General features: G+C 46.3%; 1 protein-coding gene across 1 annotated transcript in view; it reads left to right on the forward strand.

The window, feature by feature from the left end:
* The window catches only part of rsrc1 (arginine/serine-rich coiled-coil 1), a 158,346-nt gene that overhangs the window by 57,833 nt on the left and 85,513 nt on the right, over nt 1–15,000 (forward strand). The window lies entirely within an intron of this gene.

A 15,000-nucleotide genomic window follows, 5' to 3' on the forward strand; every position in this document is an offset into this window, starting at 1 on the left:
TGTTTGCTGCATCTTTGATAGTCCGCATCTAAAATTAATACTCTGGAATGGGCTTTGAACACCTTGAATGTGTGTGTGTGTGTGTGTGTGTGTGTGTGTGTGTGTGTGTGTGTGTGTGTGTGTGTGTGTGTGTGTGTGTGTGTGTGTGTGTGTGTGTGTGTGTGTGTGTGTGTGTGTGTGTGTGTGTGTGTGAGTGTGTGAAAGAGAGAGAGAGAGGGAGAGCGAAAGAGAGAGAGAGAGAGAGAGTGTATGTCTACCTGTGTTCGTGTACTGTATGTGTATCTGTGTGTGTGTGTGCGTACGTGTGTGTCTGTATGTGTGTGCGCGTGCGTGTGTGTGTGTGTGTGTGTGTGCGTGCGTGTGTGTGTGTGTGTATGTGTGTGTGTGTGTGTGTGTGTGTGTGTGTAGGTGCATGTGTGTAGACACGCTAAAAAGAGCGAGATGCTGCGTTTGACTCCCACAGGGCCGAGCGGGGCTTTCATATCACTGGCTGGGCACTTACTCTTTCATTCAGCCGCCACGCCACCCCCCTCCCCTCCCCCCCTGTCTTTGGAAGTTTTGTTTTTTATTCGCTATTTATTTATTTATCTCTCTCTGTCTCTTATGCTCTCTGTGAGGAGTGTTAAATCACTATTTGATGTGTGTGTGTTTGAGGTTTGTGTTCAGGTGTGTGTGTGTGTGAGAGAGAGAGAGAGTTTGAGAGGTGTGTTATTTGTGTTGTGGAGAAAACCTTTATGGGGTCTCCCTAGGGCCCGTTGATGGTTCACACACACACACACACACACACACACACACACACACACACACACACACACACACACACACACACACACACACACACCTCAAATAGCAGGCGCCACAGTGAGTGATTTGTCTCGCATTATAAACGGATCAAAAGATCAGAATTAAGTTGTGTTTGTCTTTTCTGAATGATACACACTGTAATTGGGTCATCCCTCGAGTGTTCTGGCTCCGTGCAACAGAAGCCATGCGGGGGCCTGATTTGTAAAACACCACCACGTTTGGCTGATATTGAGGACAAATATGCTGGCACTAGCATCTTCGCAGATGAGTGTGCGAAGCCTTGGTCAGTGGTCACCACTGACTTAATAGAATAGAATAGAATAGAATATATACTTTTTTGATCCCGTGAGGGAAATTCGTTAGTATTTCCTTGTAGTGTGTAGTGTAGTAGACTTGTAGTGGCTATATCAGCCTCTGTCCTGTATATACTGTATGTGGCAAGTTTTTCACTATACCCCAGAGATGAGAAGTACTCTTTTCTGATTGGCTATTAATTATGTATAAGACCTATAAAGTTGGTTAACAGTTTCACGGTCATTTAGATGTAAATAATGCTTCACAAATAACACTAATGTATAACGCTTTGCAAATAACACTAGTAAATAATGCTTCACAAATAACGCTAGTAAATAACACTTTAAAAATAACTCTAGTAAATAATTCACTATTCGCAAATGGTGCCTATTAGTAGTGACTGGCCCAGTGACTGTGTTTTCCTACAGGCTCGTGTCGTGAGTGAACAAAATAAATGCGTTCTCTCATTTTGCCAAGTGGCGTAAATGGGATGATCTGATTAAGTAAGTAGTTTGGTTGGCCTCTTTTTAAACGCAACCAAATGTTTGCTTTGTAGGCTACGCATACAGGCCTAGACTAGACACACGTCTTTCAGTCTGGGTATTAGCAGGATAATGATCGCTGAGGTTTTCCCGTTAGATGAAAGGAACTACCTCCGTCTTGTCCATTTGGGACTGTAGAAATGGATTAAGGTGACTAGTCAGAACACTTCTGACATCATGTCTTTAACCTGTAACTTAATCTAGTGTGCCATGAAAACAATTCCTCTTGTTATTTATTACTTTGGTGGCAATAAAATGAAACATTGATGAGCTCTTCAGAATAAATCCATTTGCCAAACGGCATCTGATGACTGGTCACTGTAGCCAGCATACTTGTTTGCCCTACTGCAAACACAGCGCAGTCTTGTATTTCTCGAAACACAACACACGCCACGCGTGCCGTAAAACCGTGTGTGCGGGACTCAGGCGATGGGAGTGTATTCGGCACCTAAGGTTTAGCTCTGCGTTGTGAGGTAAGCAGATGTGTTGTGGGAGAAACGTATGGAGCTAATGGAGATAAAAAACGCACTTCTACACAACTCTGTTTCTCAGACTTGATGAGACTCATCAGATCACAACTGAGAATGACGTTAGCGAATCGTACGAGCATCTATTCCGTATCAGGTCCCGTTGTCGTGCTTTCATCACCCTCTTTCAGGACCTCACCGTCTCCACACCTGGGATCATCGCTTCGGGAATTTTGAAACCCCGAGGGTCAGCCCTCTTATTGTGCCAAATAGGCCACCGTACACGTCGTCCCCGGACGAGTTGAATATCACACAATACTGTACGTCTGTTTCCATGAGACGGCAGAGGGAGATAGCAGCTATCGCATCATTAGTCGTGTAATAGCCCTCGCTCTGTGATGTGATGACATGCCTCTTTCGCTTTTCATCGCCGTGGCACCCAAGTAGACCTTCGCTTATCTCAGGCAAGGGCTCATAAATATGTATTAGCTCATTTGCATGGCAATTTCCATTGGCTGTTACCTGGGAGACAGCAGACAATAACTGCATGGTAACTGGCCACTGATGTTCTAATCGCCCCCGTTTGCCTTCATGAATTGACCTGAAATTATGCGAATACGGGTGACAAAGCAGTATCTTCTCCGTATGATGGACTTGTCAACCACTCTGTTCTGCAAATCGTATCCATTGTTTTTTTTTTTGTTGTTGTTTTTTTTTAAAACTTTGTTGGTTTTCTGATGCTTTTTAAATTCACTAGCTCTCTGTGTTATACAGAGGGACAGTAAAATGGCGTCTGATCCAATGTAATGTACTGTAGTTGGGTAACGGCGTGGCTGTCATCATCTTTGTACCTTTGGCTTTGCTGCAGTGACGTTTCTCTATATGAACGGAATGATTATTTCTACTTTGCTTCTTTTCTTCCATTTTCCTCTCTTTTATCACTCACCTTTCTCTTGCTCTTTCACACTCTCACACACCGACACACACACACACACACACATATGCACACACCCTACCTACGCTAAGGTGATGTGCGTTGGGCCTCGTGAAAGATGGAAAGATTGAAAGATGGATGGAGAGATAGACAGAGAGTGAGATAGACAGAGAGTGAGAGAGAGGGAGAGAGCGATAGAGAGAGAGGGAGAGAGCGATGGAGAGAGGCGAGGGGGCCCGAGGGAGAGTTTAAAAATGTAGACGTCGGCCGTCTCCGAGCCTCTCCTCCGGCACCCCTCTGATTCGGGGTCAGAGTTCCGCTCCGCCTTTAAAGACGGGGGGCCGGGCCGGAACCCCGTTTCCCTGACGCCTGCGTTTCCGGGGGGATGAATAATGGAGCGGGGTCAGTGGCAGGGGTCGCGACCCTCGCCGTGTCGACTCTCCTCCCGTGGCCCTCCTCTCTGCCACGCCCTGCATGCTAACCAGCTAGCGACCGCCCCCGAAACCCCCCCAACACACACACACACACACACACACACACACACACACACACACACACACACACACGCACACACTCACCTGCCCGCCCGACCAACGATCCCCACTCTGGCTACGTGACTGAACCCTGACACAGGCTGCTCCATCCTTCTGATGGCAATGGGGATGAGTGTGTCTGTGTGTCCTGCAGTGTGTGTGTGTGTGTGTGTGTCTTCCTGCTTTCCCCTCTTCCCTGGAGCCGGCGCCGGTGCCCTGTACACCAGTTCCGTCGTGTGACGTCCAAGCTGAGAGTGATGAGATCCCCACAGAGTCCTGTCCACCCAGGGGCCATCTCCTCTCTCCCCACACACTCTCCATGGCCATCTCCCTCTCTCCCCACACACTCCTCAAGCAGAGGAGGCAACACTGCAGTGTTAACGCCACTCACACCTCCCATAGTGGCCGTCTGAATGGCAAAGAGTCCGCCTCTCTCCCCTGATAGTCCCCTTCAGTCTCCTGCAGAGCCATGGTGCTGTGTGTTGCCCTCTGGAAGACATATCTCTCCCTAGTGACCTCTTCCCTGTACGTTGTCTGTGTCTCCCCTGTCTCCCGCTATGTCTTTCTCTCTCTCTCTCTCTCTCTCTCTCTCTCTCTCTCTCTCTCATATGTGTGTGTGTGTGTAGTCCTCTTGAAAAGTGTGTCTTCCCTACAATGACCCCTCTGCCTCAAGCAAAGTCTCGAGATCCGATTAAAAGAACTTCATTCATCCCTGAGGGGCAATTTCATCATAATAGATAGAGATATATAGAGAGATGAGGACAGAAGTGTGGAGTGGGACAGGGAGATCAAGAGAGAGAAATGGAGAGGGGAGAGCGAGAGATAGATAAAGAGAGAAAGAGAGAGAGGGATAGACACACAGAGACAGACAGATGTAGTGAATATAAAGATAGAGATGATCAGAGAGAGAGAGAGATAGAGCAAGAGATAGGTAAAGAAAGAGAGAGAGAGTGGGATAGGCACACAGAGACAGACAGATGTAGCGTATAGAGAGAGAGCGGGGGAGAGAGAGAGAGAGAGAGAGAGAGGGATGAAGAGAGAGAGGGCTGGTGGGTAGTACAGGATGGTGGTTATGCTTGACTGGGCTGATTTACAGCTCCATAAAGAGAGTGTGAATTATTGGAAATCAGATTACATGCATAAACAGCACACATCAACATGGCTGTGTGTGTGTGTGTGTGTGTGTGTGTGTGTGTGTGTGTGTGTGTGTGTGTGTGTGTGTGTGTGTGTGTGTGTGTGTGTGTGTGTGTGTGTGTGTGTGTGTGTGTGTGTGTGTGTGTGTGTGTGTGTGTGTGTGTGTGTGTGTGTGTGTGTGTGTGTGGATATGTGTGTTTGGGGGGGAACCGTGGCAAATCCAACTCAAGCGTATTTACGTAGTACATTTTATACACAGGCAATTCCGTTTTAGATCAAGAAAGGCAAAAGGAATAAGTCCTAATGAGACCAAGGCAAATTTCAGACAGACTTCAGACAAACACACACACACACACACACACACACACGCACACAGGCTTTGCCTTTGCTAATTGAATGGCCCCTCTCATGTTTCTTTGCCTACATGCTGTCCAGGCAAGAGCGAGCTGTAAGCCTCAGAGACCATGTGTGCTCACTGCAGCCTCTCCACCTCAGGAAACACACACACAGCACAGAGAATGTTGAGTGTGTGTGTGTGTGGGGGGGGGGGGGGAGCAGGGGCGTGATGTCTGTGTACTGTATTGTGTGTGAGTGTGTGTGGATAACTGTGTGTATGTGCGCACGTGTGCGGAAATTGATGGGAAATCTGGTGACTATTTTCACTTCACTTAACTTATCTTTTGTGTGTGTGAATGAAACTTAATTCATGTATGCCTGCATTTGGCTCTGTCCTACAATCTGCTCTCATTGCACCAAAGGCCCAAAATCTGCAGGCCGTGTATTTTATGATGGTGTGTGTGGATACTTTTGTATTTTGTATGCCTATATTTGTTTGTGAGTGTCTATATTTTGCTCTTGTGTGCATTAGAGTGTCTTTGTGTATGTTTGAACATGTATTTGTGTTTGTCATCAACTATGTTAAGACTGCATGGAAACTTCTGCCCAGCTTGGTGCCTATTGTATATCGGAGTATGCCTTTGTTCATGTGTTTGTGCTCTGTGTGTGTGTGTGTACTCGAAGAATTCTTTCACACAGTTGGGGGTCGTGTGAGTGTACAAACGTGAGTGTGTGTGATGTCATACGAAGGACAGATTAAAACTCAGCAAGGGGTTTGTAAAAGTGTGTGTGTGTGTGTGTGTGTGTGTGTGCGCACACATTTTGTTTGTGGAGAACTTCATCAGGGTTCCTTTCATCATAACAAGAGACAGGCTCACAGAGTGAATTTGAATATGTGAATATTGAACATGAGGGAAATTTACGACTCCATTTCTACTTAGCTGGGAAGATTGCACAAGAGCTTGTCCATAACTCCGTTACTGAGTGTATTTGTGTGTGTGTGTGTGTGTGTGTGTGTGTGTGTGTGTGTGTGTGTGTGTGTGTGTGTGTGTGTGTGTGTGTGTGTGTGTGTGTGTGTGTGTGTGTGTGTGTGTGTGTGTTAGGCTGTGATTAGGATGCCAGGACACGGGGGCAGTAAATAAAGTCTTGTTCGTCGCCGCCCTCCTGGTGTGGGTTGGTAAATGCCGCGTGTATGTCTCAGCTCTCTTGTAAATATCCCTCGTGTCCCGTCATAAACAACCACAGATTTACCACCTCCTCCTCCTCCTCCTCCCCACCAGCAGCAACCCCCACCCAACACCACCCCCGCTGCGAGAGGCCTGCTACGTCCCCCCCAAAACTTATGAAGGAGTCGGTAAGCCTCTCCTTCTCCTTCCAAACGCCTCTAAAATATCACAACTGCGTATTTCACGACCCATCTCCTGAAGAGCGGGCCATGCGGATTCTGTCGGACTCGTACGCAATAAACCAAGTGCAACTTCACTCTTTACGAGCGATAAACCAAGTCCGAACCCCCCCCTCCCCCTCCTGAACTGAACTGAATATTAAAAGATGCCAGGGATTGCAGCTTTTAGAAACTTTGTTTGCATCAAAGTTTGCCCTGATTCTCAGCCTTGAAGGTCACAGAATGCGCTTCAGCTAGTTGCAGCGACACTAATTTGATTTTGCGACGAAAAGCCGGGGAAGATTATCTAATTTGTTTTCCTGTTTATGTTTGTTATTTTCTCTGTCTTGTGAGAAAGTGGCAATATTAATTGCTCTGGTTGCTTTCCTTTTCATGCTGTCCTTTCTTTCTATCCCTCCCTCCGTCTCTCTCTCTCTCTCCCTCGCTCTCGCACAGAGAGAGGCCTGAATCCCTGGTGGCTAGCCGCGCGTTAGTTGGCTAGCGCTAATCAGTAGAGATGCGTTAATCGCTTTCTCTTTCAGACACAATCGCTGCATGCAAACGCGCTTCAGACACAACTGATCTTTTATCCATCTCTATGTTATTCCCGTAATTTGGATGCCTTATACTCATTATATATCGAGGAGTGCGTCTCTTGGGAAAGGCCCCCGCCGCACCCTGTGCCCCCCCCCCCCCATATGTGCCCATTGTGCTAAATATGCTTCATAGGACCCATTAGAACTCAATAAAACTTTTTTTGCCATCATCTGGAATGGGAGCTAAATATATACTTATTTAGCAAACTTCAGTCTGTTTATAATGTGAAGCTGCTGAGTTTCTCTGGGTGCATTTATCATCCATCTGAAATGGGAGCTAAGTATAGTCATGTAGTGTACTTGTGTCTGTTCGTATGAGGCTCTGTGTTTCTCTTATTATATTACTGTGAGAACCTTCCTCCCTCCCCATCCTGATTGGCCCACCGTCCTGACTGGCCCCATCCTCACCCTCCATCCTCCCTACCCATCCTCCCTACCCATCCTTACTACCCATCCTCCCTACCCATCCTCCCTACCCATCCTTACTACCCATCCTCCCTACCCATCCTCCCTACCCATCCTCCCTACCCATCCTTCCTACCCATCCTCCCCTCCCTACCCATCCTTACTACCCATCCTCCCTACCCATCCTCCCTACCCATCCTTACTACCCATCCTCCCTACCCATCCTCCCTACCCATCCTCCCTACCCATCCTTCCTACCCATCCTCCCCTCCCTACCCATCCTCCCTACCCATCCTCCCTACCCATCCTTACTACCCATCCTCCCTACCCATCCTCCCTACCCATCCTCCCTACCCATCCTTACTACCCATCCTTCCTACCCATCCTCCCTACCCATCCTTCCTACCCATCCTCACTACCCATTCTCCCTACACATCCTCAATGCTCCTCCAAGCACATCTGAGACCCTCAACAGACAACACTGAGAGAGCGTTTCATTTACTTAAAAATATATATTTTTTGTTTTGCTTACTTCATTATCTTTTTACATAACAACAATGATTGTTATTTATTAATCTAGCTGTTGTTTTTTTGTCAAGTCGATAAGCTCGTTTTATTTTGAAAATTGAAATTGAATAGAGAGAGAGAGCGAGAGAGAGAGAGAGATGAAGAAGGAGGAAGAGAAAGAGAGAGAAAGAAAGAAAAGATGAAGAAAGATGTCAAACAGTGGCAGCAGCGCTCTGAGCGTGCCCAGAAGCAATCAGAGCCCCGAGGGGAACCTGGTCTGCTGCTGCTGCTGCTGTAGATACCCCTACACTCATCACCACTCATCATCCCTCCCTCTCTTGTTCTCCCTCTCTCTCTCTCTCTTTCTATCTCCCTCTCTATCTCTCTATTGCTCACCCTCCCTATGTCTTTCTCTTTCTCTCTCTCTCTCTCTCTCTCTCTCTCATTCAGTCCTCACTCTCCCTGTCTCCCTCTCTTGCTCTCCTTATGTTGTTATTACCATCATTATTAGTGTCATGATGATGATGATGATGATGATGATGCTGATGATGACAACGATGATGATTATATTATTATTATTATTATCATCATCATTATTATTAAATATTATTATTATAGATTTTATTTGTTAGGGACCATGTACAATTTTTAGCATAAAGTTGCCATTGGATTCATTGTACCAGATTTAGCCTTAGGCTAATCTACATCTGCATTCCAAAATGCATGTCTCTCTCTCTATCTTTTTGGTCCCTTCTCTCCTTCTCTCTTTCTCGTCTTGCTCTCTGTCTCTCTCTGCTTTTCTCTCTCCTTTTCCTCTCATTTGATTGAGGGGGGGCTAAGGGCTGATGTGAGCGCTGGGGGTGTGAGGCTGGTTTCCCCATGATAGAGAGAGTGGTGATCATATGCAAACACATTTCAGGGCTTATTACTCTAATGAAGGCATCAGATGGAAGATTCTGGAGAGGAGGGGTGTGTGTGTGTGTGTGTGTGTGTGTGTGTGTGTGTGTGTGTTATTATTATTATTATTATTATTAGTGTTATTATTATTAGGATTGTTTTAAATGATTTATTTTTAATTTCTATTTATTTATATATATATATATAATATATTTTTTTTTGGGGGGGGAAGCGTTCATAAACACATACACACGCACTCTATCTCTCTTGCTACCTCTGTGTTTGAGAGAGAGAGAGAGAGAGAGAGAGAGAGAGAGAGAGAGAGAGAGAGAGAGAGAGAGAGAGAGAGAGAGAGAGAGAGGAGGATAGAGACACACCCTTAACAAAAGAAATATTGTATTAATTTCCAAATGATGATATTGGGTTTGGGGTGGCGGCTCCATGCATCAGGCGTGGTGATCAGGTCCCGTGCAGTGGGTGGAGGTGGGGTGGGTGGGTGTGGTGTGTGTGTGTGTGTGGGGGAGGGACGCTCCATCTTAATGGGCCTGCATGGAGGTGGATGTGGATGTCAAGGACATGCAACAAATGAAATGGGGAAGAGCAGAGAGACCAGAGCTGATATTATCTCCTCGTGATTGCACTTTTGATAGGTATTCCACTGAATTTCATTCTCTGGGGAACGAGAGAGAGAGGGGGGAGAGAGGAGAGAGAGACGGGAGAGAGAGACGGGAGAGAGAGACAGAGAGAGAGAGAGAGAGAGAGACAGAGAGAGAGAAAAGATGAGTTAGCCCTCACATTTGCTCATTTTTCTCCAGTATGATTTATGTGAGCGAGGGAGAAAACTTTCTCTCTTACTCTCTTTCTCTCTGCCTTGCTCATTCCCTCTCTTTCTCATTTTCTCTTTTTTTTGCTAGTGCCAGTCTTCTCGTTACACACACACACACACACACACACACACACACACACACACACACACTTGCATAAACACTATCTTCCAGTACAAACCCGGACAGAATTTATAGTAAATTAATGTGGTTGGTTTCCATTTTCACACAAACAGTGTGTGTTTGTGAGGATATTTATATACACTGTGTGTGTGTGTGTGTGATGGGGGGAGGGTTGAGTGAGTGTTTAAGGACCCCCTAGTATGAGATTTTGTGTGTGTGTGTGTGTGTGTTTTTGTGTGATTTGAGACACACACCCGGGGCAGTGTGTGTGTCTGTGTGTGTGTGTGTGGGTGAAACAGACATCAGTGGGAGGGAGTCTAAAGAGTCGAGCGGGCTGGTGGTGTCATCACTCAAGCTTGTTTACATTCTAAATGCGTAATGAAATCTTGTTGGCGATAATGAAGGAAATAAAAGTTTGGGAAATTGTAAAAGTGGTGAAGTTTGAGAAATGAGTGCCGGCCTGCGAAATAACATTTGCGAGCGGCACAGAGCATTATTATGCAGCCCCTGTGCCTGTAGCAGACACCAAGATGAAGAACCCCCAGCCCTGGAAATGCTGTTAGGGCAGACGCGCACACACACACACACACACACACACACACGCTCACTCTCACACACACCAAATAAATAAGTATAAAAATAAAAAACGGATCCCATATTGAGATTATATATAAAAGTATATCCATATACAACATTATTTTTTATAGGCACCGAAGCCGGACCCCCGATAGGCAAGGGTGTATATTATTTTTTCTTCATAAATATATAAATAAACATATTGAGTTGGAACCCATCTATACCCTGATCTTATAGACGTGGATATTAAAAACAGAAATATTGCGTTTTCTTGGGTGGGCGTCTGTGGTTGATGCATGTGTGTGTGTGTGTGTGTGTGTGTGTGTGTGTTATGAGGATATGGTGTGTTGCCAGTGATTCGGATGACTAATGGAGGTGTGTAAAGAGTCCAAGCGGAATGAGATGCAGATATAAACTATGCGCTTTATCACTACCAGAGTTCCACACCGCCGACACGGGCCAACACGCACGCCAGAACCAGGGCCTCATCCGGCCCACATCTGAGCCAGCTGTGCTGTGGTGCCGTTGGGTTCGCCGTTGTTGTTACTGTTGTGTTGTTGTTATGGAGTATTTCCTGCGAGGTGTCCGGTAATGTCCTTGGGGGCAGCGCAGTGCCGCGTCGCTCTCTCTCTCTCTCCACCTCGTCGCCACCTCCGGTGAGGGACAGCGCTCCTCTCCGCTCATTGGCTGGCGTGTTCGCCGCTGCATTTGTTTTCCTGCATCCTCTATTTCGCCGCGGCGCCGCTCCCCGTTGCTCCGGTCCCCCCCTATTAGGTTACGCGTCCGTCAGGGAGCGGCCGAGTGCGGGAGCGTCCGTCCGCTCGGCCCATTTGGGTCCGCTGGGAGGGGAGGGGATTTGGCAAGGGGGAGAGGACACTGTTTACCCTGGTCTCTCATACCATTACAGCCTCCTGCTCACTGATGCTCCTGGATGGGCCTGTCACTTTCTTTTCTCCTGTTCTCCTTCTTTTTTTTTATTCACGCTCTTTTCTAGTGTCCTTTTTTTACTCACTTTCTTTTTTATTCCCCTCTGCTTTTCTTTAGTCCGTACTTGGACGATCTTTTCACATATCCGTCTTTTTTTTTTTTTTCATTTATGTTTGTTGTTTAGGTATTGACAGGTTGATTACCTGCACGTTTGGTGCACAGTACATTACAAGAAACAGGATTGGATAGAATGAGAGAGAGGAAGAGAGAGGGAGAGAGAGAGAGAGGAAGTGAAGGAATGAATGCAATAGAGAGAGGGAGAGAGAGGGAGAGGGAGACAGTGAAGGAGTGGATGGAGAGAGGAAGGAAGAGATGGAGGAGAGTGTGTGTGTGTGTGAGTGTGTGAGTGAGAGGAGAGAGCTACAGGTAATGGGTTCTGCTGACTCTGGGAAGCCTCTAATCAAGAGCTGAAGCCACACATCTCTCTTACTGCCCATTCTGCTCTTGTCATTTCTTTCTCTCTCTCTCTCTCACACACACACACACACACTCTTTATTCTTATATTTTTCACACACTCTTTCTCTAGTTTACCCACACTCTGTTTTTTTCTTTCTCCCTCTCTCTCTCTCTCCCTCCCTTCCTCCCTCCCTCTCTCTGCCTCTGTCTCTTCTCTGTCCGTGTGTGTTGGTCGGGGGACTGAGGGAAGTGGAATTGAGTGGAATGGGATCTTAATGAGACAAACACACGAGACGACCACATTCACCAGCATAATGGACGACTGTGTGTGTTTGTTTATGCTCGGATGTTAAAAGGAGACCAAGAGACAATAATGCACACTTTAGTCAGGGATGTTTGGCTTTCGGGTGAAATGTGTTGCCCTTTGTTTCAATGAATTGTTTTAGATGAGGGAACCACCACTGAATGCTTCTACTTAAATGCCCTACTTTCATGATAAAGTACCACTGTGGCTTGAACTTTTTACATTTTACATAAATTTCACCTGAAAGGCAGATATCTGTAACCTTATGTGAGTAGTGTATGTGTGTTGATATTGTGCATGTGTGTGTGATTTTTTGTGTTTGGGAGTAATACTCACTCCTGAGTCTCATCACCGTGGCAATATGAAGGTCCTGGCCCGGTCCTGCTAATACTTACAGAATCAAAACCAGAGTCAGAGTTAGACAAGGAAGAGCAAGGCAGAGAGGAGGAGGAGGAGGAGGAGGAGGAGGGAGAAGAGGAAGACGAGGAGGAGGAGGAGAGAGAGAGGAGGAGGAGGATGATGAGGAGATGTGAGAAAAGGAAGAGGAGGAAGATGAGGAGCAGGGTGAAAAACACTGATGTACGGATCCGTGTTTTTTTCCTTGTCTCTGCGTAACTGCATGGTTATGAACACATAAAGGAATAATGAACAACATGGTGTTCAGGTAGAACAGAAAATAATGTGCTACGGCAGTGAAGTGATACCTTACACCTCAAACTGCACTATTTTCTGCTATCTGAATGCTGCGAAGGAAATAAATTGACAGAGATTAACCATGTCTTGGTACACATATGTAATAACTGTGTAATTACATAGAATGTGTATCACAGACATTACAGCACTGTCCACCAGTGCGTTTTGGTAATATGTCAACAGGGTGTTGTTCACATGATGGAAGACAGGACTGCAGAGCAGTGGACAGCGTCCATCATGTCTTTCTGCTCGCATGTATATGCATTATGTGTGTATTTGAATATCTTTTTGAGTGTGTGTGTGTGTGTGTGTGTGTGAGAGAGTGTGTGTGAGAGAGTTTGTTTGTTCAGGCGAGGGTCTCCAGGGAGCCCAATTAGAGAGCCTTTAATTATTGAAACCCAGAGTCCTTTCTGGATGGTGCTTAATGATCTTAACCATACAGTGTGTGTGTGTGTGTGTGTGTGTGTGTGTGTGTGTGTGTGTGTGTGTGTGTGTGTGTGTGATTTCTGTGTTTGCTCCTCATCCAGCTGATACATTTCTGCCACATCCTTAAAGCAGTGTCCTCAATGTGTGTGTGTGTGTGTGTGTGTGTGTGTGTGTCTGTGTCTGTGTGTCTCTGTGTGTGTGTTTGTGAGCCAGACGAGAGCCTCACATGAGACTAATGTCAGTGATATCCTACAGACAATCTGCTTTTCCCCCACACCCCGCATCCTTATGATTGATCTGTTTGTTGCCTTTGGAGATTCTTGCCGAGAAAAATCAGCGACTTACAAAACTAATGCATTTTCTGAAACCAAGAAAAGCCATTTTTAACCAACCGGTCTTCTGTTACTTCGTTTCATAAGATGCATTGTCAATAAATAGTGATATGATATATCGGTGTAAGGGATATTTAAACTTTTATGTATTTGCAAGTGAGATGATATCGAGTTGATATTGTCTCTCTCCCCCCCTCTCTCTCTTTCTCTTTCTCTCTCTCATTCTCTCTGTCTCCCTCTCTCTCCCTCTCTGTTTATTTTTTTTATCTGTCTGCTGGTGAAGCTACAGGCCTGGTGTGCCAAGCCTGTACGCTCTCTCTCTCTCTCTCTCTCTCTCTCTCTCTCTCTCTCTCTCTCTCATGCTCTCTCTCTCTCTCTCTCTCTCTCTCTCTCTCTCTAATTTGCCTCTTATGACAGAAAGAAAAAAAAAAGACAAAGACAAAACAGAAGCAAACAAAAACAAACAAAAAAATGGTTCTGCCTTTTTCTCGCCACATTAGTGTCTCCTTCTCCTCTTCCCTCCCTCCTTCTCTTGTTGTGTCTTGTGTTGACTGGGGGGAGGAGGAGAGGAGGAGAGAGGAGGAGAGAAGAGAGGGGCGTAGAGGGGGGGAGGGGGGAGGATGAGCCGGCGCTTATGTAAACACAGACGTGGTGTTATATGGCCTGACACTTGCCCCGGGGCCCCCGTAAACAAACGCAGATATAATTACCCCGGCTATTTCATAATAAACTGTAACTAAGACGATTGACGCTCCGCCGCCGCCACCTCCCCTCCTCCTCCCACACTCCCCCAGCACCACAGGGCTCTGTGTGTGTGTGTGTGTGTGTGTGTGTGTGTGTGTGTGTGTGTGTGTGTGTGTGTGTGTGTGTGTGTGTGTGTGTGTGTGTGTGTGTGTGTGTGTGTGTGTGTGTGTGTGTGTGTGAGCGTGTATGTGTATGTGTGTGTGTGCATGTGCACTAATTATGTGTGTGTGTGTGTGTGTGTGTGTGTGTGAGAGCGTGTATGTGTGTATGTGTGTATATGTGCACATTTGTATGTGTGTGTGTGTGTGAGTTTTTGTGTGCGTGAGTGTGCATGTGCACATTTATGTGTGTGTGTGTGTGTGTGTGTGTGTGTGTGTGTGTGTGTGAGAGAGAGAGAGAGAGAGAGCGTGTATTTGTATGTGTGTGTGAGGCCAGCTCCACATCATCCGCTCCATAGCTGCCGTGGGGATGGCTGTCGTGTGACTGACAGAGGAAGTGTGAAGTTGGTGACAGAACATTCTTGTCCTCCTCCTGCAACTTTTTCGATTGATGACAATAAATGCTGCGAATGCCTTTTCTACTTTGAAGGGGAAAATAGCAATTAAAGAATACAATGCATTCAAAAAAGATATCAAGTTGTTCTAGCTGAGTTTAGAGACAAGCACGCGTACACACACACACACACACACACACACACACACACACACACACACACACACACACACACACACACACTGTGCCTCCAGTGAAGCCCCCCTCTC

This window comes from Sardina pilchardus, chromosome 13, assembly GCF_963854185.1.
Source record: "Sardina pilchardus chromosome 13, fSarPil1.1, whole genome shotgun sequence".
In the NCBI taxonomy this organism is placed as follows: Eukaryota; Metazoa; Chordata; class Actinopteri; order Clupeiformes; family Clupeidae; genus Sardina; species Sardina pilchardus.